Raw genomic sequence first — 22860 nt, 5'->3', positions numbered from 1 at the left:
TTCACAAGTTTTTAATCTATTTTTCAACAAAGTATACCCGTTTTCACAAGTTTTTATCTATTTTTCAACAAAGTATACCCGTTTTCACAAGTTTTTATCTATTTTTCAACAAAGTATACCCGTTTTTCATAAATCTTTATCTATTTTTCAACAATGTATACCCGTTTTTCATAAATCTTTATCTATTTTTCAACAATGTATACCCGTTTTTCATAAATCTTTATCTATTTTTCAACAATGTATACCCGTTTTTCATAAATCTTTATCTATTTTTCAACAATGTATACCCGTTTTTCATAAATCTTTACCTATTTTTCAACAATGTATACCCATTTTCACAAGTTTTTATCTATTTTTCAACAAATTATACCCATTTTTTGTATATTTATACCCATTTTTTCTGTCATACATTTTATACATGAATATCTTCTTAAGTTTTTCTACAGTACATCTCAAGGATAAATTTAATACATTTCCTTAAACATTTTCATTCGTGGCCCTTAAGTCATTTATAAACTCTCTGCAACTTAATCCTCCTCATGATTCGAATTTAAATCAAACACAAAAAAACGTTTATAATCAGAATCCTCAATTCAAAACAAACCTGAACTATTAAACTCCAATTCTAAAAGGACATAGGCCTACATACCCCAATTATTAAAGTTAACAGTCAACGTTTCACTCTCCCATTAAACGATGGTGGTTCATCTTTATGGGAACAACCAATAGAAGACCAGTTAAGAGATACGACAAAAAATTGTAAATTAAAAGACTTTTCAAGGTCGTTCTAATGGCCTTTATGTCAAGGTCGTCCAGTTAATAAGACCACGCGTCTGTAGCAACAAAAAGAACTTCAGTTTCTTGTTTTTCAATAGCCCCTAAATAATTTGAGACACGAATTCTAATTTATTAACTAGGGGGATATATTTAAATAATATATCGAGAGCTTACCCCACCCTTATCCTGTCTTAAGTCTTTACTAAAACCGTTCCGTTAATCGCCCTACCAGTCCCGGCGTCCCGTTACAAGGGATAACACCCATTTTGGCCTTTTTGCCAAAATAAAGTAAAAAAAGAAAAAAAAAAAAAAAAATAAACCACACTTAGGGGTTTTAATCGTTTTTGGTTAAACCATAGTAGATTAACCTTAAAGTTATCAAATCATCTAATTGAAATATTGCAATTTGTACATCAAATCTGAAAGAATCTAGATATACAGGGTGTTTTTCAAAAAAGGGTGTTAGGGCAGAAGTATATTTGATAGGGAGCTAACAGTTCTGATCCTGAAACGTCACACCTTTCTATCTCTTACTGGAGTTTCATCCCCCCTAACAGTATTCTACGCGCAAAAATTCCAACCAGGGGGGGGGCTGCGTGACGTCAGACTATCTCTTCCCCCTAGCCTGTTGTTAGCTCCCTATTGAGTGGAAAATGTTGTATGATATTTTGCCCTAAGGGCCATCGTTTACCAAGTTCTTATTGGAGTGTTTTAAGGATGACCTTTTAATTTAATTAGCATAGTCTTTCAGTTTCTTAAATAAATCCACCACTGTACTTAGCTCCTACCACCCTTATAAAAACACCCTGTATAAAGCTCGTGAAGGACAACACGAGAGTCTTGTTCAAATTTCAGAATTTTTGGGACGATTTCTCTTGTTTTTGGGGCCAATCCATGTCTGAAAGCCCATACCACCACAACTAAACATTGCTGACCCCCGCATTTTCTTTGACACTTACAAGTTTCCACTCAGTTTGAACCTAAGATCACACCCTGTAATTTAAGCCAGACTTATCAGAAACACCCTGTCATAAATCAAGAGGGATGTTATTTGGGCGACTTTGAGTTCAAAATTCTCCATAACATTTTTCCCTACAAGGGCCACTGTTTTCAAGTTAAGATTGGATGGAGTATTTTACGGATGACCCCTTAAATTTAATTAAGAAACTGAATTGGACAATGATTTCTAATTTAATTAAGGAGCCATCCCTAAAGCACTCAAATCATAACTCGAAAACAGTGGCCCTTGTGGCAAAATGGAAATAGAAGTTACATTTTGGACTCAAAATTGATTTCCCAAAGAACATCCCCTTGAATGAATTTATATCAGACCAGAAGTGAGATGAGACCAGAAGTACTGAGCTAACCAAATTCTTCACTCGGCGAAAGTGAATATTCTTGATAACACACCAACGTTTGGCCCTCTAGTGGCGGTTTCTGAATTTTCCCTCCAAAACGTGAGACGCTCGCGGTGGTAGACGGCCGAACTAGATTCAAGGAGCCGCGTCCGTGTTCGGCCGCTTTAGGTTGAGGGAAGGGGGTAGGAAATGTTTTTGGAACTCGACCAATTTTTTTCTCTCTAGCGTAGGCGCGATTGAAGCGGCGTAATATCCTCAAATTTGTTCACTAGTGCCAGGATCTACTATCAATGCTAGAGCCCTTCACTTCTAGTCTCATCTCACTTCTGATCAGACTTATCAGAAACACCCTGTACATATATTACTACAATATGAACTATTAAATCTTAATTTACCAAATAACAAGAACACACCCTTAACGGAGAGCCATTATAACTTCGTCTTAATGCGCTCGGTATAAACCAGATGCCAGCGAGATATCTGGCTGACATTTTTATATATTTTCCCTAATTCCCTCCTCCTCCCGACTTTCGCCTCCTCCATACATAACATGTTGGAACGAAGTTTCTTGGTGGGGCTTTTTTGTTGCTGCAGTCGAGTTTCGAATTTAGAAAAGAAAACAAAACGTCCTTGGACCCCCGTACGCCGTATTATAACGGATCATTCTAGTTCAAATTCTTTCTTACTTTTTTTCTTTACTTTAAACGGAACGGAATAATTTCTTTTCTTAATTTTTAATGTCTTTTATCTTTAATCTTTCTTCCTTAAACAATGAGGTGTTTTCTATGATACCTCTGGCTTGAAAAATGGCTCTTTTATGAGTAGACTGATTTGAATAAAGTGTTGAACGTTAAATCTTTCTTCCTAGCGTCATAAGTTCATAAGATATGTTCTATAAGTTTGTCACGTGTTACAAACTGGAGCTTGTCATGAAGTGACAACGTAGGTCATAGATTCAAGGTAAAGCGACTCCTGGTGAGCACAGGCTAAATAGGAAGATGGACTGCATTCGAAACTGAGACCGAGTGTAGACATGCAATTCTCGCTTGTCGTTCTCGAACTAGTTCGAGCTGTAAGTCACTTGCATTACGAAGTATAGGTAGGGGAATACTTATGGAAAATGTCTTATGAACTTATGGTTACATTAAATAGGTATAAAAGGTGGGAGATAAGATTTACTATACTTAAGTTAGTCCATCCCAGGCCCGTTCCTTTGTTTATATATACATGTACTATACATTTCTCTGAAGTCTAGTTCGCACACTATTCTTAAATTTTTAAATTTTATCTCATATTTCGGATAATTTTGTTACTTTTCGGCTGCCATTTTAAAAAATGGAGGCAAATGAAAGCTCAAAAGTAATAGGGCCCGTGTGTCTATATGATTTAGGGAACCGAAAATATTAGTGAAATCTGTTGAAATGATCGGAAGTTATTCCACAAAGGTCTTTTTACATTTCTGGCCGCAATTTTTCAAGATGGCGACGGATTGGAAATATATTTCTTAGGGAGTGCCTACCACTTAAGGTTTACGTCCCTGCAAAATTTCAGCCTTCTAGGTGACGTGGTTTTTGCCAGGCGTTGATTATCAGTCAGTCAGTCAGGACTTGGACTTATGTAGATGTAAATAAATTACATTTAAACCGTAGAAGGTAATCTCGGGTAATCCAATAATTACTTGGCAATTAACAGAGGTTAATTGATTGAATATTTAATAATATATCCTTAATAGAGTCTCCCTGATTGTTGTAAATCGTAACACCGATGTATGTCGCTTTAAAAACTCGGTCTAAATTAAAGTATACATAAAACTAGAATTATATTCGCCCACTTAATTAGGTACCTTATTTAAATCCCACACAATTCACAAAAAAAAACCTTAAAACTAAAACCTATTAATTTCTTAAATACCGGTATATTAAACACGTAGTACCTTAGTTCTCAATTAATTTTAAAATCACGTTATAGAGGTTACACAAAATTGGAAAATCACAGCCCAAAATTTTAATTAAAAAATAGTATTACTTAATCGCAAATAACGAAAAAGAAAACTAAAAAAAATTAAAAATTTAAACGTCTTTAAAAATAAGAAAATAAAAAAAAAGACAAAAATACTCATTTAAACGATTCAATCTGTTATTTTTCCAGTTAAAAAAATGTGTGCCCTAATTCTAACTTCGTTACTTCCCCCCCTTCCCTCCCTCCTTCGTGCCTCTCAACCAACTATATCGAAATTTTCTTAATGTCAAGAAAAAAAAACGGAATAGCATTGAAAGTGAAGGTTTTGTAATAAGCAGGAGATATTTTGATCAAAATCTTTACAGAATTATTTTTTTTTTATTTTTTTTTCTAGATTTTTCTATATTGCTTGTCAAATTATTTCAGTTTCAAAAGCGTTCTAGTTTCGATTTTTAAAACTATAATAGGTTTTAATCGAATAACTAATTAAAGAGAGAGTGAAATTAAGAACAGCAACAAGGCGTAGATGAAGTATAAATCACCAAGAAGTTATATCCAGTTTATTAGGGAGAAGGTGTAAGATGCCTAAGTATTCGCGCGCCATAGTCACAGTCCCCCTTTCAAAATACAAGGGGCCGGGCTATTTCGATCGCCTCTCCTCAATCGGAAAATACGTAATTTTCTTCATTAGCGTCGCGCTAACGTCAGTTTTCAAGAACCAATGGATGCTGGTTGTAATTTAGAGGCGGGGATTAACTCCGGACCTACGTTTGGACTGGAGATAAAGCTAGAAATGTTACGAATTTATAGAAACTAAGAAACTAGATATCACTTCTGGAAATCACCAAGTACGATAAGTCAAAGTTGACTAATATAATTTATTTCATCGTCCCTACAAACTAATTTTTCTACCTAATTAAAAATCCGCCTATTATGGCTTTATCATTTTTATTATAAATTATTTTCTTGCCTTCAACGGCGTTAACAGACCATCGTAGGCCTACATTTTACATCTTGTCTTTATTATGAGTCCGTCGTTTAGTGAAGCTTAATTTCGTAGTAAAAACCACGTAACTTAATTTCGTAATCAATGAGAACCTAAGTTAATTTCGCACTAAGATCTATAATTCTAGATTAATATAATTCCCAATTTGATCCCCTCGTCAACTAGCTTTCGTTGAGTATTTTTATGCCCGGAAACTTTCGTCGGCGTATATTTTTGTCGCTTTTTTACCAAAACCGTGTACTTATTATACCAATTAATTAAAATGCTTATAATCAGCGCCCTTCCGCGTTCATAATTAACTAGAAAATAGTCGAAACTATATTGGATCTAACGAGCATTCAAGTGTGAAATACTGTATACTTGCACGCCTCAATATCACATTCCAAAAATTCTCATTAGGTCATCTAGAGCCACAATACAAAATATTATTACTTAAATATTTATTAAACTAATTAATATTAGGCGCGTGCCAAGAACTGTAATTTGAATAATTAAAAGTTTGCGTGACGTGACTTACGACGGAGTTTGATTTTTTAACCTAACATTATTCAGGATGCTAATTACCATAATATTCTTAAATATCTTTGCTAATAAATTTCACGTCGCCTAATTTTTCACTCCTTATTTTCCCAAATTATGAAAAACATCATCCATGTAACAAATAGATCATGGCGAATTCATGTTTCATTTTATAATATGAAACAATGAGTCTGAAAATTCAAAATACCCCTTGAATCTGCCTTTTTAATTTTAAAGGGACTGTAAAGAGGGTATCAGATGGCAGGTAAAAATTATTTGAAACGCGTCACAGGCACCACGTGACGTCAAGATACAAAATACTTCATGTGAAGTGGGACTGGACACATAGTCCTTGTTTTTACGAGATTGAGGCGCATATTCCCCGAAATGGTTGGTACTTTTCGATATAAAAAGAACTCTGAGACACGCCTTTACCTTAATCACGTGCCTAGCCTAGGACGTATTTCAAAAAAATTTATCCACCCGACTATATGCCTGCTTCACAGTCCCTTTAAGATAGTGCCAGTTCGATATAAAACGAACTCTTAACCACGCCTTTACTTTAGTCACGTGACTAGCCAAGGACGTATTTCAAAAAAAAATGACACACCCGACATTACCTGCTTCACAGTCCCTTTAAGGCAGTGCCAGTTATAGTCTCAGCAAAAGAAAAATCGAAAATTTCCACAGTAGACAAAAAGATTTGAAGTATATACTTGAGATAGGAAGGAAATACAGTTATGTTTTACAAAAACAGTACAAAACATTGGTGGCACGCCATCGTAACACACGAACGTCTCAGGGCATACACCCATGGGCCTTTCCGTTATTACATCACACATCACGCACTATCTATCAACAAGCAATCTTCAAGGTTTCAGCTGGGCCACAAAAAGTAACAACGTTATTTAATCAATCTTTTAAAGATCAAAGTAAAAAGAAAAACCCACGAATTACGCCTTAAACTCGTACGAGGTGATCGCTCATTTTTTCCTAGACAAATCCCCCCTTAATAACAATAATAATACAAATTCCTACCTAAATACATAACTAATGAACGGACAGATTGGACTCCTTGTTTGTCGAAACGTACAGAGGCCTCGTATGGTATACCTTGTTTTCACCAAAACACTCCAGTGTGTTTGGTAAATTGAGTCTATATATGTACAGGGTGTTTCTCTGATAAGTCTGTCATAATGTTCTTAGGTCGATTTTGAGTCGAAAATGTAATTTCTATCTCCATTTTGCCACAAGGGTCACTGTTTTCAAGTTGAGATTGGATGGAGTATTTTACGGATGACCCCTTCAATTTAATTAAGAAACTGATTTAGACAATGCTTTCTAATTTAATTAAGGGGTCATCCCTAAAACTCAAAAACAGTGGCCCAAACGACAAAATGGAGATAGAAATTACTTTTTCGACTAAAATCGGCCAAAGAACATCCCCCCCCCCTGATCTATGCCAGACTTATCAGGGCACCCCTATTAGCCGAATACGTCAGGTGGTACAAGGCGTCCAATAGGGAGGGGTACTACCCAGGGCTTCGCGGAGTAGCCTTACGCGTAGTGTCCATTACGAAAACCATGGCAGTGTATCTTCTTTAATATTGTAGATAGAAACATGGTTCCAATTGATCACATTCATTATTTTATACGCTTTTTCGATTAAAATAAGAAACATTCTAGCACTTTAGATTATTTTCCGATTTTTCGAAATATTTAACAAAAACTAACTAGGTTAAATTTTCGTCTTTTAAAGGATTTTAGACTCGAAACCTTAACTTAAACACTAGCATCCCTTTTATAAAGATTCACATTCATTTAGAACCCAAATTTTAGTTAAATTTCTTTTCAGAATAAAGTAGTTTAAATCCCAGAGCTTAATTTAGCTAAATTAAGCGATATACCGCTCGGCTTATACACTGTATCAACTTAACAATTTTCGTATACTATATATCTGGTTGAGATATGTTTGGAAGCTCAATTTGTTTATGCAAATTTTAAACAAATTTTGGTAATACCGCACACCTTAAGCTCTACGTTAATTTAATTACAAATTTCTAAGGGATATTTATACACAGTATAAATTGGAGACAATATATCCGCATAAATTTAAAATATATTTTACATTTACTAAGTTTGTTACTGGTTACTGAAAGCGTGTTTGTTAAATTAATACAGTACACGAAGAAATACAGTAGTAATTAGTATGCAGGATGTTTCTGATAAGTCTGCCATAAATTAAATGGTGACAAGTTCTTTGGGGTCAAACTGACAGGTCAAAGAACATGCATGGGGGTCTACAACATTTAGTTACGGAGATATGGACCTCCAAACATTGATTGTCCCTTAAAACAAGCAAATAGTCACACATGTGATAGCTTTACTTAACCAGCGTACACTGCACATTTCAACTCATTTAATAGAACACTTCTGCTAGATAAAGGTTCAATAACGTTCTTAGATTGATGTCTTATACTACACATGTGTGGCTATTTCCTTAATTGTTTTAGGGACAGTCAATGTTTGGGAGCCCGTATCTCCGCACATAAATGTGTTAGACCCCTCATGCATGTTCTATGACACTTTCCTCTTAGTTTGACCATTTAATTTATGGTAGACTTATTAGAAACACCCTGTATTCGTTTTTAGTGCAAAACAGTATATTGGGCATCAAATCTTAAAGATTAAGAGACTTGTTTGATTAAATATTCGATTCTTGGAATAATAACTTAATATCTCCGTGAGATGTTTTTCATATTCTCAGCAACAGAGATAAGTAGCATCATAAGATTATGATCCATAAGTATGACACCTTCTATACAGTTCGAAATGCCAGAGACTTACAGCTACTTCGAAAACGACAAGCGAGAATTAACTACACTTTGATAATTTTGCAGTCCATTTTCCTTATATTCTGTGCTAAGCCTTTGACAGCACCTCACTAGGCAGGGGGGGGGGTCGCTTTACCTCGAATCTATGACCTACGTCACTTCATGACAAGCTCCAGTTTGTAACCAGTGACAAACTTATGGTTCATATCTTATGAACTTATGATAGTATATTATATTAACAAAGTTTTTGGAAGAAATTATTAATAACTCGTCGATAAAAAAGATTAAAGACACTACATTATTCAATGTTCTGAAATTGTTTTTTTTTTTTTTTTTTTGCATCCTATGACGTAAATCGGATAAATTCCTAGGAGATATAGGGTCGGTATTATCGTGTCGCTATATAACTTTTCATAACGATAACGAAGCTAAACAAGCATAGCGTGACGCAAAAGAAGCCAGAAAAACACACTAGCGTTATTTCGTATTCCTGGATTCAACTGTTGTTTATTAAAAATTAGTAGAAAAGCAGACCGTTGGGAGTAATAATACCACGAACTATAGAATATAAATTTGAAAAAATACTTAAGCCTTGGTTTGAAATAAATACTTTTGAAAGGGGCGTCCGAGGGGGTAGACGCTCTGGATCTCTGTGTACACCTGAGTTCGAAAGGGTTCAGCTTTGAGAGTGCATTGAGTTCAAGACATATTGTACACCCGAGTTCTCAAGTGTCTACCCCCTCGGGGGCGTCTGCTTGATACTGGATTACGACAGAACACTGACTGGTATGTGGATCCAAAGACTTTAGATATGGCTTCAATGTTACCAGCCCACCAAAAGTAAAATTTGTTTAAAGTCATATTAAACATTTTTGGATTCAGATACTGTATGTTCCGTCTTACGACAACAATTAACTTAATGGTAAAACGCCAGATTCAATTTTACCCCCTGACTTTGGAAAAGGTCTATTGATAGATAAATATCACGTTATTACTGATGAAGACGTATTCATTTACCAAGCATACGTCTTCATATGTATGGTGTTTTTGAGAAGTCTTCCATAAATTAGGGGGATGTTCTTTTGGGAAAATGTAATATCTATGACATTTTGCTGTCCGGGGCACTGTTTTCGAGTTATGATTTGAGTGTTTTAGGGAAGACCCCTTAATTAAATTAGAAATCATTGTCTTTCAGTTTCTTAGTTAAATTTAAGGGTTCATCCGTAAAATACTCCATCCAATCTTAACTTGAAAACAGTGTCCCTTAGGACCAAAATGTCATCAGAGAACATATTCGACTCAAAATCGTGCACCCAAAGAACATACAATCTGTAGAAAGAAGATAACTACTTTTATGTCTATGGGGGCTTAACGTTGCATATCAATCCGAGTAATGTTTGATCTATTTTGAATAGTCCTGTGTAGTAGACAAAACGTTAACCCATGGAGATTAGCTTACCCGCTTAGCACGTTACTCTGAACTAAGTTTAATTCAATTGGTAAACATTTAAATAATGAAATAAGTTTACTTTAACGTTTAACAGAGGCCAGTGTTCAAGGAGAAATAAGGAGTTAACGTTTTTATTGAGCGCCTTTAAAAATAGCTCCCGTGCAATACAATACACTGCTTAATGACGTTAACTATAACCTAGTTTCCCCAGAATTACGAAAATAGTTAAAACGCAGCTGAATGCTTTTCCTGAATTGTTTGGTTTGAACTCCAAAGTAAAATTCTCACGTAATCTATACTTTCCCGGCTCCAGCAAGGTTTTCGTTTAGTACTATAACCAAGAAGTGATATCTAGTTTATTAGGGAGAAGGTATAAATTCGCCGTATTTCCAGCTTTATCGCCAGTCCAAAAGTAGGTCCGGAGTTAATATCCGTCGCCTCTAAATTACAACCAGCATCTCATTGGTTCCTGAAAACTCACGTCAGCGCGACGCCAATGATGAAAATTACGTATTTTCCGACTGAGGAGAGGCGAAATAGCCCGGCCTCCTTTTACGCCCCCCCCCCTTGTATTTTGAAAGGGGGACTGGGACTATGGCGCGCGAATACTTAGACATCTTATACTTTCTCCCTAGTAAACTAGATATCGCTTCTTGGTATAACTTTACTGTATTGATATTGTCATTACACAGTTCCACTTTTCGTGTCTCCGGTGTTTTTCTTTTTATTATGAAAAAGATCACGTTAAATAATAAATTCTTAACATCTGAACTTTATACAATATTAAAGAAGACACAATCGAGCCATTAAATTGTGCTGGGAGTCTGGGAAGTCGATTTCACCTGTAATTCTCATTTATAATTTTACTATTAATTACTTTGGATGATTAAAGGTATTAGCCACACAAATATTGTAAACATATCTTTAATATATCTATGCTAGATAGGTACCTGGCGTTGCTCGTTAGCTTGACGGGACATTTTTATTACTTTTCGGGCCGCCATTTTAAAATATGGCGGCAAATAAAAACCCAAAACCCATTAAGTCCGTCTATTGGCTGTAGGGAACCAGTATACTAAATATAAGGGAAATTGGTTGAAACGCGCATATGTTATTCCAAAGAGAAGGTTTTTCACATTTCTGGTCGCCATTTAAAAGATGGTGGTAAATTAAACCCAAAAATCCAATTAGCCCGTCAATAAGATATAGGCAACCAGCGTACTAAATATGGGGAAATCGGTTGAAAACTTGAAACGCGAAATCAATGGTATTCCATAAAGTATTTTACATTTCTGGCCGCCATTTCATTCAAGATGGCGGCGGATTTTATAAATCTTTCTTAGTGCCTACTACAGTACTACTTGTTATTTTAGCCCTTAAGTAAAGCGGTGTGGCTTAGCTGGGCGCTAATAATCAGTTAGTCAGAACTTAGACTTATATAGATGCATATCGATCCGCTGACATTATGGTAAAGCCAACCTCGCATTTAATTGTATTTATACGTCTAAGCCTTTGTCTCTAAGCTTTAACGTTAAGTACGTAGAAAATCAATAGTTAACTATACAAGTAGAAGCAGTGTGGCGTAACATTAATGGATACCAATTAGGCTTTCCATTGCACAGTTGTTATGTAGAGAAAGGGGAATACTCCAATGCCTTTTCAGACGATAAAACGTTTTGATTTCGTTCTAATATATTTTAATGAGAAGAATTACCAAAATAGTTGGTGAGAAACCAGGGATAGATTTAATTTTAGAAGTAGGAATGGAGAACAGAGTAATGTGGGCGGACTCCCTTCCACTTGACGGAGGGATATGAAAGAAGAGGCGGGTCATAGCGACAGAGTCACAGAGGTAAAAGGAATCACGTATTTTTCGTCGTCCCCGTCAGGAACGTCATCAAAACGTGTTGGAGGGAGGGGCTCTTTACTGGGCTATGAGTCGGACTGAAGTAAATACTAACCTTTCTCCATTCCTGCTTCTAAAATTAAATCTATCCCCGGAGAAACTTAGCGACCGGTGATCAACTGATCAAATTTTTTATTCATCTACTTGAGTCAAAACTTTGTAGCGTCTGAAAAGGCCTTAAATTATAAGGAGATAAGATGATAATACAGTGACGTCATTAGATTAGGGAGACGGGAGTGAGTTAGCAGTTAGCAATGGGTCATTGGAGACAACGTTTTAGAAAACGCGTCAAGTCAGATTGACTTTTAGAAATCGCGTTTGAAATGCAATGCCGGGAGCGAGCCATAACCGCCCCGAGTTTGGCTCATAATAATACACGTATAACTTAAAGCCGCGCCTAACTAATTTACATTAAAGAAAATTAAAATAATATCGAAAAGTAATTATGAGTTTTATGATAGAAAAAAGGGTATAAAAATAATTGGGTAATTAGTGAACGTTACCAAATATTGTGGGGTGGAACAGATAAGTTGAACCCTTACTTTGAGTGTCGTTGTAATACTGAGGTGAAATCAGATACGTCATTCTTATTTCTAGATCTAAAGGGAGAATGAAATGGTCTGATAACAGTTTTTAAACCGATTTGTATTGATAAAATAACATTTATAAAGCTTACCAAAAACTGGAAGCAAATTGGCGCTAGCTTTTAATCACGTAATAAAGAACGTGAGGTGTCGGTCACTAGTATTGCCTTGTTTATATTATGAATAGACAGTCTTAAGCTGTGACAACTTAATAGTTTATCACAAAAAGTCCGTCCCCCACAATGGAAGAGCTTACTCGGGATCAAATGAATATTCACTACTTGTTACTTGAAATTCAATAGGAACTACTAAGTCTAATTTTAAACTAGGTTAACTGATTTTATTTTAAATCTGGTTTAAGGTAATATGAATGAAATTGACTAATTTGTAGTCTACTGTTCACGTACTCTTCTAGAGCTATCTCTCTAAATTAAATACTCTAATTTGTTGAGCGCTAAAGTCTGTGACCATTTGGGTTAGCGTACAGTTCGACACTAAAATCTTCCGCTTAAAAAAGCATTTTCTATTTAATTAGAAACCTTTGACCTTTGGTATAAAAATTTACAGCTAGATTGGTTTTTTTTTCTCTATAAAAAATATCTAAGTTTACAAGCATAGATAAGCTTTAAAAATTTCGTTTTTTTCGTATATTTCTTACATTTGATAGTCTTATAAGTAATACTATTTTTAGAGAAAATTTTTGATTTAAAAAGTAGACTAATTTTCTAATTAAGGGTAGAAATCAACTTTTGAAACTTTGAAAAAATATGTAAAATTAACTGAAACATTTCGGAAATTTTTATCAATGATTTTGGTGTTATCAAGAAGTGATATCTAGTTTACTAGGGAGAAGGTATAAATTCGCCACATTTCTAGCTTTATCTTCAGTACAAACGTAGGTCTGGAGTTAATCCCCGCCACTAAATTACAACCAGCATCTCATTGGTTCTTGAAAACTCACGTCAGCGCGACGCGAATGAAGAAAACTCGTATTTTCCGACTGAGGAGAGGAGAAATAGCCCGGCCTCCTTTTAGGTCCCCCCTTGTATTTAGAAAGGGGGACTGGGACTATGGCGCGCGAATACTTAGGCATCTTATACCGTCTCCCTAGTAAACTAGATATCCCTTCTTGGTGTTATTTTATCAATAAAAATCGATTAAAAATTATTGTCAGACCATTTCATTCTCCCTTTAAGATAGTATGGAAAACAAATGATATATATTACGTCGTAACTTAATTTGATTCCAATCTTATAATTTGTATCAAGTATGTTACTAGCCCTTTAAATGGGTTTGTCAAAAAAAAATATATGCTAATTTCAAAGAAAAATGCCAGTTATTCAACAAGCCCGTAGCAAAATTCAAAACGGTACTCTGTTGGTAATATACCCAAAATTAAGTTTTACCTCGACCTTTTCCAAAGTCGATTATTGCTATGTCAAAATTCTATATACCAGTATTCCGTTATACCAGAAGTGGTATGAGACTAGAAGTATTGAGCTAACCAAATTCTTCACTCGGCATTAGTGAAAAGACTTGATAACGCAAGAGCGGTTGGCCCTCTAGTAGCGGTTTCTGAATTTTCCCTCCAAAACGGTGAGACGCTCGCGGTGGTAGACGGCCGAACTAGATTCAAGGAGCCGCGTCGTGTTCGGGCGCTTTAGGTTGAGGGGAAGGGGGTGGGAAATGTTTTTGGAACTCGACCAATTTTTCTCTCTCTAGTTTTAGCGCGTGGGAATCGGCATAAAATCCTCAAATTTGTTCACTAGTGCCAGGATGTACTATCAATGCTAGAGCCCTTCACTTCTAGTCTCATACCACTTCTGGTTATACTGCAATCTCATTTACTAGTTTAGTTTTTTTTTCCCGCTATGTAACTTGGAACAGTTTTGGAAATAACGAAGTCTACAGCAGCGTCGAGTTGGGTGGGGCTTTTAAGTGATTCGAGCTCGTAATGAAATTTAAAAACTTAAAAATATTCGGGGTTAATGGGTGAGGCCTACAATATTTCGTTCGATAATCGTCGACGAAAAAAAACACACTACATTCGTTCTTAATTCGAAACGAGTTTTTGAAAAAATTAAAAAGAAAATAATATTGATTTTGAGTTGAAATATTTCAGATAAAAATCAGGGATTTTAAACCTAATGTTTTACAGTTTTAATCTACGCGTATGATGTTATATCACAATGGGGATATTATGAATAAATGAATGGATGTACTGCAGTTTATTGTGCATAAAAAAGCTATTTTCGATATGTAACTAAAAGGGAAAGACACAGGGGTAAATTTTTGCCTTCTGTCTCGCTTTTTAGCGCCTGCGCTGAACTCTTTTTGTATCATGAGCGTGACAGCATGTACGCTGCCATATTGGTGGGTTTATTACAGGGGAATAGCTGAAATTGACCGATATGGCTGAGCCAGAGCTATGGTCTGATTTAGGAGGGTGTGCCATACCACTAACACAAAATGAAAGATCTCTGTAGGATACACGAAAAACAAGAAGGGATACGCGAAAAACCAGAAGGGGTACACGAAAAACAAGAAGGGATACGCGAAAAACCAGAAGGGGTACACGAAAAACAAGAAGGGATACCCGAAAAACAAGAAGGGATACATGAGAAACAAAAAGAAATACACTAAAAACAAGAAGGAATACACGAAAAACAAGAAGGGTTACACGAAAAACAAGAAGGGTTACACGAAAAACAAGAAGGGTTACACGAAAAACAAGAAGGGTTACCAGAAAAACAAGAAGGGTTACCAGAAAAACAAGAAGGGTTACGCGAAAAACAGGAAGGAATACGCGAAAAACAAGAAGGGATACGCGATAAACCAGAAGGGATACGCGATAAACAAGAAGGGATAAACGATAAACAAGAAGGAATACACGATAAACAAGGAGGCATACGCGAAAAACAAAAAGGTATAAACACATGAAAATCTTTTACAAAAATTCGCTATTCATACGCTCTCTGATTTCATGGGTTCTCGATAAAAAGTATGCGGTTCACATTTCTGGTTTGAGATACAAATAAATGCCAATCAAGCATTTAATAATTTCGATAACTTAACGAGTAATTTATTTCTGGGTGAAATGAACCAAAATTTCTGTCGATTTCTCGGAAAAACTTGTTAAAACGTTTGAAAACCGCACAAAACGACAGAATTTATTGCTAAGGGCTGAAATAACAAAATGGAGTATTTAATGTACTTTCTTGATTTATCTGGAGGGATGAAATTTCATCGAGATTGATCCATTTGATCGAATTTATCGATTCGAAAAATATGGCTTAGAGAGTTTTGAGAGATAATTTGGCTCGAGTCTCAGTCTTTTGGTTTACTTGGCGAGTTACCAAGGACTGCCTTTCTTGAAAGATAAGCGTGCGTTTAACGATGCGGCCACGAAAATCCCGAAGGGGTTTGTCTGTAACTCCTGTTTGTGTCGCGATAGCGTCGATACGGAAGAGACCGTATAGAACCGACACTTTGATAAAGCCTTAATTATTATAATGGGCCACATATTTGAAATTTAACTTTAAGTTATATAACTTTCCATTGAGAAGCTTCTGGAATGTTTAAAAATTTTTTAAGAGAGTTTTGAGCCACAGTTAACAATAGGTTTTGGTTTGGTGTGGTTTGTTGTAAGAAGTTATGCTAGGTAATATCATAAGTTTATAAGATTTGTTCCATAAGTATGGCACTACCTATACTTCGTCAGGCTAGAGACTTACAGCTCGAGATAACTAGTTCGAGAACGACAAGCGAGAATTGACTACACTCGGTTAACGTTGCAATCCATCTTCCTATTTAATCTGTACTAAGAAAGGCTTTGACAATGCCTCACCAGGCGTCGCTTTACCTCGAATCTATGACCTACCTCCCTCACTTCATGACAAGCTCCAGTTTGTAACCAGTGACAAACTTATGGAACATATCTTATGAACTTACACTAATTTTAATTAACAAATTAACTTGATTCTTTAAATAATAATAATGACATTGAAATAACAAACTTCATGTCATGGCACCGCCAGAAAAGGGCAAAATGGAAGATATAGAAAATTATTTTACAATCTAAACTAATCTTTTCTCTTCAGCATAAATTATCCGTAAAATTTAAAGTGTTGAATTTTGAAACATCTCTAGTGTATAACAGTATCGAAAGTGTATCTTATCCGTCCTTAATATACTAATACTTATACATTATTCTTCATCGGATACAATGTATACTAGAAGCAATCGATATAAAATGTTTATGTTTAGTCACAAGTAAAATAACAAACAGCTCCTTTGGAAACTAACTACGCTTCAGACTAGTTTGCTTAAGTCTAAACTTGTAAAAGTAACTATACCAATAAACGGTTGGAACAAAAATCAACAAAACTATTGAACCTTTTGCTTACTTTTCATTAAAGGTAAATAAATTGCGATTAATCCCGCTAATTTAGAGAACTTGTTCTTAAAATCAAAGAATAATAATAATGTAAAAGACTTCATCAATTAGTATCAGGTAAAGGTGTTGAGATTTATGGGTTTAACATGATAATTGGGAGCCTCTTTCTGTATTCAAGCTGGCAGTGGAGGAAGTACCGATTTATAATTGAGCCAATGTTACGAGCTCGGAGCTTTTACCCTATCATTTCTTACCCAGTTCTGCGTTAAACTTGTTTTTCGCCTATCCGATGTCCACAAACAAACTAACAAACACACACCAAACAAACGCACCCATAACCCCGTTTGAAAAATCCACGTTATGATTCCATAACCACACGTAGATAAAAACTTCGCATGTTTTGATAAAAATATTAACACAATATTATCACATCTGTGAGCCTCTAAATGTCCCTCGTATCTTATTTATAAAATTATATAAATAATTATAAGCTTTCCATTATGTAAATATGAAACATATAAAGAATAATTTAAAAGGCTTTTACTGCATGTTAAAGTTATATAAATAAATTACCATCTCTGCTTCAGACGTACTCAAAATAAGCCAAGTTTGGTTTATACACTGCCAAGTATTAGAGAAGGCAGTGGTTTATATGAATACAAATTACCAGGGATAGATTTAATTTTAGAAGTAGGAATAGAGAACGGTTGGTATTTACTTCAGTCCGACTCATAGCCCAGTATAGAGCCCCTCCCTCCAACGCGTAACGAAAAGTTTAAATTATCTTACTGGCTCACTTAAACCACGTTTTGATGACGTTGCCGACGGGGACGGCGAAAAATACGTAGTTCCTTTTTACCTCTGTCGCTATGACCCGCCTCTTCTTTCATACCCCTCCGTCCAATGGAAAGGGGTACGGGATTTTGACGCGCGTCCAGATTACTCTGTTCTCCATTCCTACTTTTAAAATTAAATCTATCCCTGAACACTAAACCATTAATCCTGGTTTTTACACTTCGTCTGAAGCGGGTATTAAGTTCTCCAGTAACCAAATCTACTACTTAATGGACGAATTTAAAAATTTATTTTTCTCAATACGCCCAGTTTTAATGTATGTACATTATAACGTATTTCAAATGCGAAAAAAAAACCAACTGAGATTATAATAATATTTAAAATTGCTCCGGGGGCCAAATGTCCCGTTGTATATAATATAACTACACCCCCCCCTTGAAACAACCCCTGTCGATTTAACCGTGGAAATATCATAGCTAGTCCTAAAAGTAATATTTTGATAATTAAGACCAATTTAGACAGACAAGTGTATTATTTCCCATCCGCCTTTAATAAAAGCTTTCACTTATAGAAATAAAACGAGAACGCGTCCTTGCCAGCGTTTAATATCGAAATGGCCCATGGAGTGTATATGGCCAACATCCTTGGGTGTGGTCCAGTCTGTAAAAAAGGGAAAACGAGGCCAAGAGCACTTTTTTGGACGATGGTGCATTGGCAAATTATATATTCGAAGACAATGTTGCCCGAGACTATGATAGTTTACAACCAACGGTGTCCCAGGCCTTTATCAGTGGTGTAAAGTAACGTCGTCAATTTTCGCAAGAGTCTACAAAATTTTAGTCTAAACCTATTCTAGGTCAGCTTTTTCAATCATAATACGGCACTTTTCTATTGTATTAGAAGTTCATGAGTTGAAGTACGAGACATAATTGCCCAACACGTATCCTATGTTATATATTTGAGAAAGTGGCATGTTTTTTTCTTTGTGCAGTTACAATTAGTTATCGAATTTGACCATAACCGTGCAGGTTGACACCAATAACACTAGGGGAAGGTTCGTTGGAAATGGTTTGAGTGAGTTCCTCATTGTTGGGTCCGCGAACCCATGGCCATTAATTATACCTGTTAAGAACTTCCCCTTAATAAACACGTAACAGTTAAAATAGCTTTATGAATAACCCCAAATTAAACATTAATTGAATTTTGAAGTTGTTAAAAATTAATTTCTAAAAAAAAACTACGCAGTTGATACCAGTAAATGGTTTGAGGGAGTTCCTCAAGGTTGGGTTCGCGAACCCATAGCCATTAAGCCTGTTAAGAACTTCCCATTAATAAACACGTAACAGTTAAAATAGCTTCATGATTAACCCGTAATTAAACATAGTTTGAATTTAAAATTTGAAAAAAATTTATCAATTAAAAAAATTACATAACGCATATATTTCATCATAGGGGATAAAGACATTTCATCATAGGGGATAAAGACTGTTCAGTGTCCACCTTGATGGGAACCTCTTCATGTTTTCAAGTCCCTTAATACAACCGGGCAATACCGAATAAGGTCTACGCTTAGCTAGTAAATAATAGAGGTAACACTTGAAAAACAATAATAAATGTTAATTGGACAGACAAAGCAACCTTGAATGTTTTACTTTAGGTTATGTACTTTTGTAATTATAATATGGCGCGTTTAGATTGTATTGTCGCTATTTTTTCTGTATAGTAATAACGAACGAAGGTGTCATTTCCAATAACCTACGGCAGGTATATGTCTAACAATATTATTATCATTATTTATTTCGTCTGAGCTGTTGAAAGCTCAACAAAGCTTATTTGTCGCCAGAATGGCAAATTGGTTTTTGCTTAATTCTAAACTAGCTCCGGCTGCTTGCTCTGGATTGTAGGTTAGGAAATCTACCTTTCATTGAAAGTAAAACCCTTAGTTTGTTAAAGGCCGAGATCCATAAAATAAATAGTGTTTTAGCAGGGATAGATTTAATTTGGGAAGTAGAAATGGAGAACAGAGTAATGTGGGCGCATGTCAAAGTCCCGGACCCCCTTCCACGCGACGGAGGGGTATGAAAGAAGAGGCGGGTCATTGCGACAGAGGTAAAAAGAAATTACGTATTTTTCGCCGTCCCCGTCAGCAACACCATCAAAACGTAGTTTAAGTGAGCCAATAAGATAATTTTAAATTTTCGTTACGTGTTGGAGGGAGGGGCTCTATACTGGGCTATGAGTCGGACTGAAGTAAATACTAACCGTTCTCCATTCCTGCGTCTAAAATTAAATCTATCCCTGATTTTAAGCAAACTTATAAAACCATGAGGGATTTCAGACTAAATTGAAAGGCAGGCAAAACGGTTCTACGTCAACTAAAGCTAAACAATAGAGAGTCCCTAGGCAACTTAAGGCAGTGCAAGGTTGGTGGCTCTAGACAACTACTTCATTTACGTAACATGATTCTTCCCAGGCTGACCCTTCATGTTTGCTCTTATTCTCTCCTGCTTTGTGGTACACTTCACTCGAAGAGAAGAATTACATACTTTTGATTGGCACCTATATGGTGCTTTTCTGCAAAGCAGGAGAGAGTGCCATACGTCACTCCAAGAAATTAGCCAGTGCATCCTTCTCATTGGCTTAGGTACCTTGGACAAGCTAGTTTAGTACAGCATTACTGCTTTAGATTAGGCCGGCGATACATTATCTCAGTATGGTATAGCCAAGGCCTAGTAAGTTTTATAAGTAAGTCAATCATCTGGTGGGACTAGCTGACAGTGAAGTTTCGAGAAATGGGAAAACGGGCCATTTTTAATTATAAATAATAGCATAAGGACATCATCTCTCATGATGTCCTTATGCTTAAACTTATCCAAAGATGGAACTTGGGTTAGTTAAGTTTGATGCTCGGTTTTCAATTGGACCTCGCCCTTTAAACGGACATATATTTGGGATATTAATATTGCGACAGTCGTTTTGTGAGAGGTGTGAATTGTATATTTGATTGTTTACAGAATTATTACAGGGAGTTGTCGTTGTCCAGAATGTGATATACGACATTGAAACTGTCACTACAACAGGCAGGTTTAACAGCGACATTAATAAGCGAAACTATGAATAATTAATAGCTCTGATCTCGATGTCACGTTTTAATTATAAATGGAATGTAATAGACTTCCCCCGCCCCAACCTCCCCCGTTTAAAACAAATCGATTAGGAATAGGATAAGTTCAAAGTTAAAGTGTGGCGTGGTATAAAAAATTCTTATGATTTAAAAATAAAAACAAAAAACAATTTGATTTCTTTGAAGATGAGATTATAATTGGAGAATTCGAAAATTGTCCTCGTATGTTTGATTTGACTTTATATGTTGCTATGGCTTTTTTAGTTTAGTCAAGAAGCAATATCTAGTTTACTAGGGAGAAGGTATAAGATGCCTAAGTACTCACGCGCCATAGTCCCAGTCCCCCTTTCAAAATGCAATGGGGGACGTAAAAGGAGGCCGGGCTATTTCGCCTCTCCTCAGTTGGAAAATACGTAATTTTCGTCATTAGCGTCGCGCCGACGTGAGTTTTCAAGAACCAAAGAGATGCTGATTGTAATTTAGAGGCGGCAGGGATTAACTCCGGAGTCCGGACTATACGTTTTAGAATGGAGATAAAGCTGGAAATATGGCGAATTTATACCATACCCCTAGTAAACTAGACACAGCTTCTTGGTTTAGAATAACAATATACCGGGTGTTGCTCTTCGACGTCCACGAGAGATTAAATTTTTAAAAACAGTATACAGGGCATTCCAAAAGGGGTGATACAGACCGAAATACAGCGGTTTCAATGGGAAATCAATTTTGAGTCGAAAATGTAACTCCTATGACATAGAACCCTAAAAGCCACTGTTTTCAAGTTAAGATTGGAGTATTTTATGGATGACCCCTTAAATTTAATTAAGAAACTGACAAGACAATGATTTCTAATTTAATTAAGGGGGCATCCCTAAAAGACATCACTAATCATAACATATAAACGGTTGTTCTTGGGGCAAATGTCATAGAAGTAACATTTTCGATTCAAAATAGAACCAATATTACTTCGGTACTACCACCCTTTTTGGAGCACCCTGTATACCGGTAAACTAACACGGAAACTTACCGTGGTACGTGGTAAATTACTGCTAATTTACCGCCTTTAAAAAGAAGTAAATCAAACACTTTCTAGTGTTGCCATGAAATACACCGTTATCATACGGTACATATATATAAGATATTTTTTTTTTTTTTGAAAGCACTAGCTTGATAAGGAAATAACATTTATATCCCACGCGTTGCGTGACAAAAAACCACGCATCAGAATCGAAACTTATGCCTCTAGTGTTTTTCCCAAATATTCAGTACATATATTATCATTCAATCCTATACACACCCCCTTCCTACCACTTCATCAAAGATGACTAAAGAAAAAACCAAGGGAATAAACACTTCAATATCAAGTAACTATTACTAAATGCAAGGCCGTCGTCGACAGAGTTTGTGGGCCCTGAAGAAAATTACAATATCCGCTAGAGCCCCCATCAAGACAGCCAGTCCTACAGGTGACCCGGGCCCCTAGAAGGTACGGGCCCCGGGAAAACTGATCGAATTTTCCAAACCTCCCGACGGCCCAGAATAAATTACAAACCTTTCCAATCTTGAAGTCGTAATTTTAATTTGTCCATTTCAAATGGACACAAACATAGACCCAAGACAGTGGCCCGGGCCCCTAGAAGGTACGGGCCCCGGAAAAAGTGACCTAGTTTTCCAAACCTTCCGACGGCCAGAATAAATTACAAACCTTTCCAATCTTGAAGTCGTAATTTGTCCATTTCAAATGGACACAAACACAGACCCAAGGCAGCCCTACAGGTGGCCCGGGCCCCTAGAAGGTACGGGCCCCGGGAAAAGTGACCTAGTTTTCCAAACCTTCCGACGGCCTATGCAGAATAAATTACAAACCATCCCAATCTTGAAGTCGTAATTTAAATTTATCCATTTAAAATGGACACATACAAAAAAAAACCAAAAGTCAAGTATGACACGTGCTTGGATATATCGCTTAGTGTTTATCCCCTCGATTTATGGATAAACCCCGAGTTTAATTCAAATTCAACAGCAAAATCCGGGCTGGCATTTTATAAACATAAAAAAAAAAGGTTTCAAAACTTAAATCTTGAGGGAAAGTCGGTTACCTTGCACTAGGCGATCAGGTTTTCAACATTTCAAATCTTGATACAACCACCAG

At 36.1% G+C, this 22860-nt stretch overlaps 2 protein-coding genes across 10 annotated transcripts in view; one reads left to right on the top strand and one right to left on the bottom strand.

Moving 5' to 3' along the window:
* The window catches only part of LOC149610427 (uncharacterized), a 176916-nt gene that overhangs the window by 53451 nt on the left and 100605 nt on the right, over positions 1-22860 (bottom strand). The window lies entirely within an intron of this gene.
* Positions 1-22860, top strand: part of LOC149610430 (terminal nucleotidyltransferase 5C) — a 62076-nt gene that overhangs the window by 15577 nt on the left and 23639 nt on the right. The window contains exon 1 of one of the 2 annotated variants that reach the window (XM_089858786.1): positions 16698-16811. The exons of the other annotated variant lie outside the window; for it this stretch is intronic. The gene's annotated coding sequence lies outside the window, so the exon portion shown is untranslated. Of the gene's footprint in view, positions 1-16697; positions 16812-22860 lie in introns of those variants that run through there. 2 annotated transcript variants of the gene reach the window in all.

Source organism: Phalangium opilio, unplaced genomic scaffold (assembly GCF_054372755.1).
Source record: "Phalangium opilio isolate 3A_F unplaced genomic scaffold, DU_Popi_V2 ptg000329l_1, whole genome shotgun sequence".
Classification (NCBI taxonomy): Eukaryota; Metazoa; Arthropoda; class Arachnida; order Opiliones; family Phalangiidae; genus Phalangium; species Phalangium opilio.
Note: the sequence above shows the minus strand (reverse complement) of the source record. Positions and strands in the feature narration are given on the sequence as shown.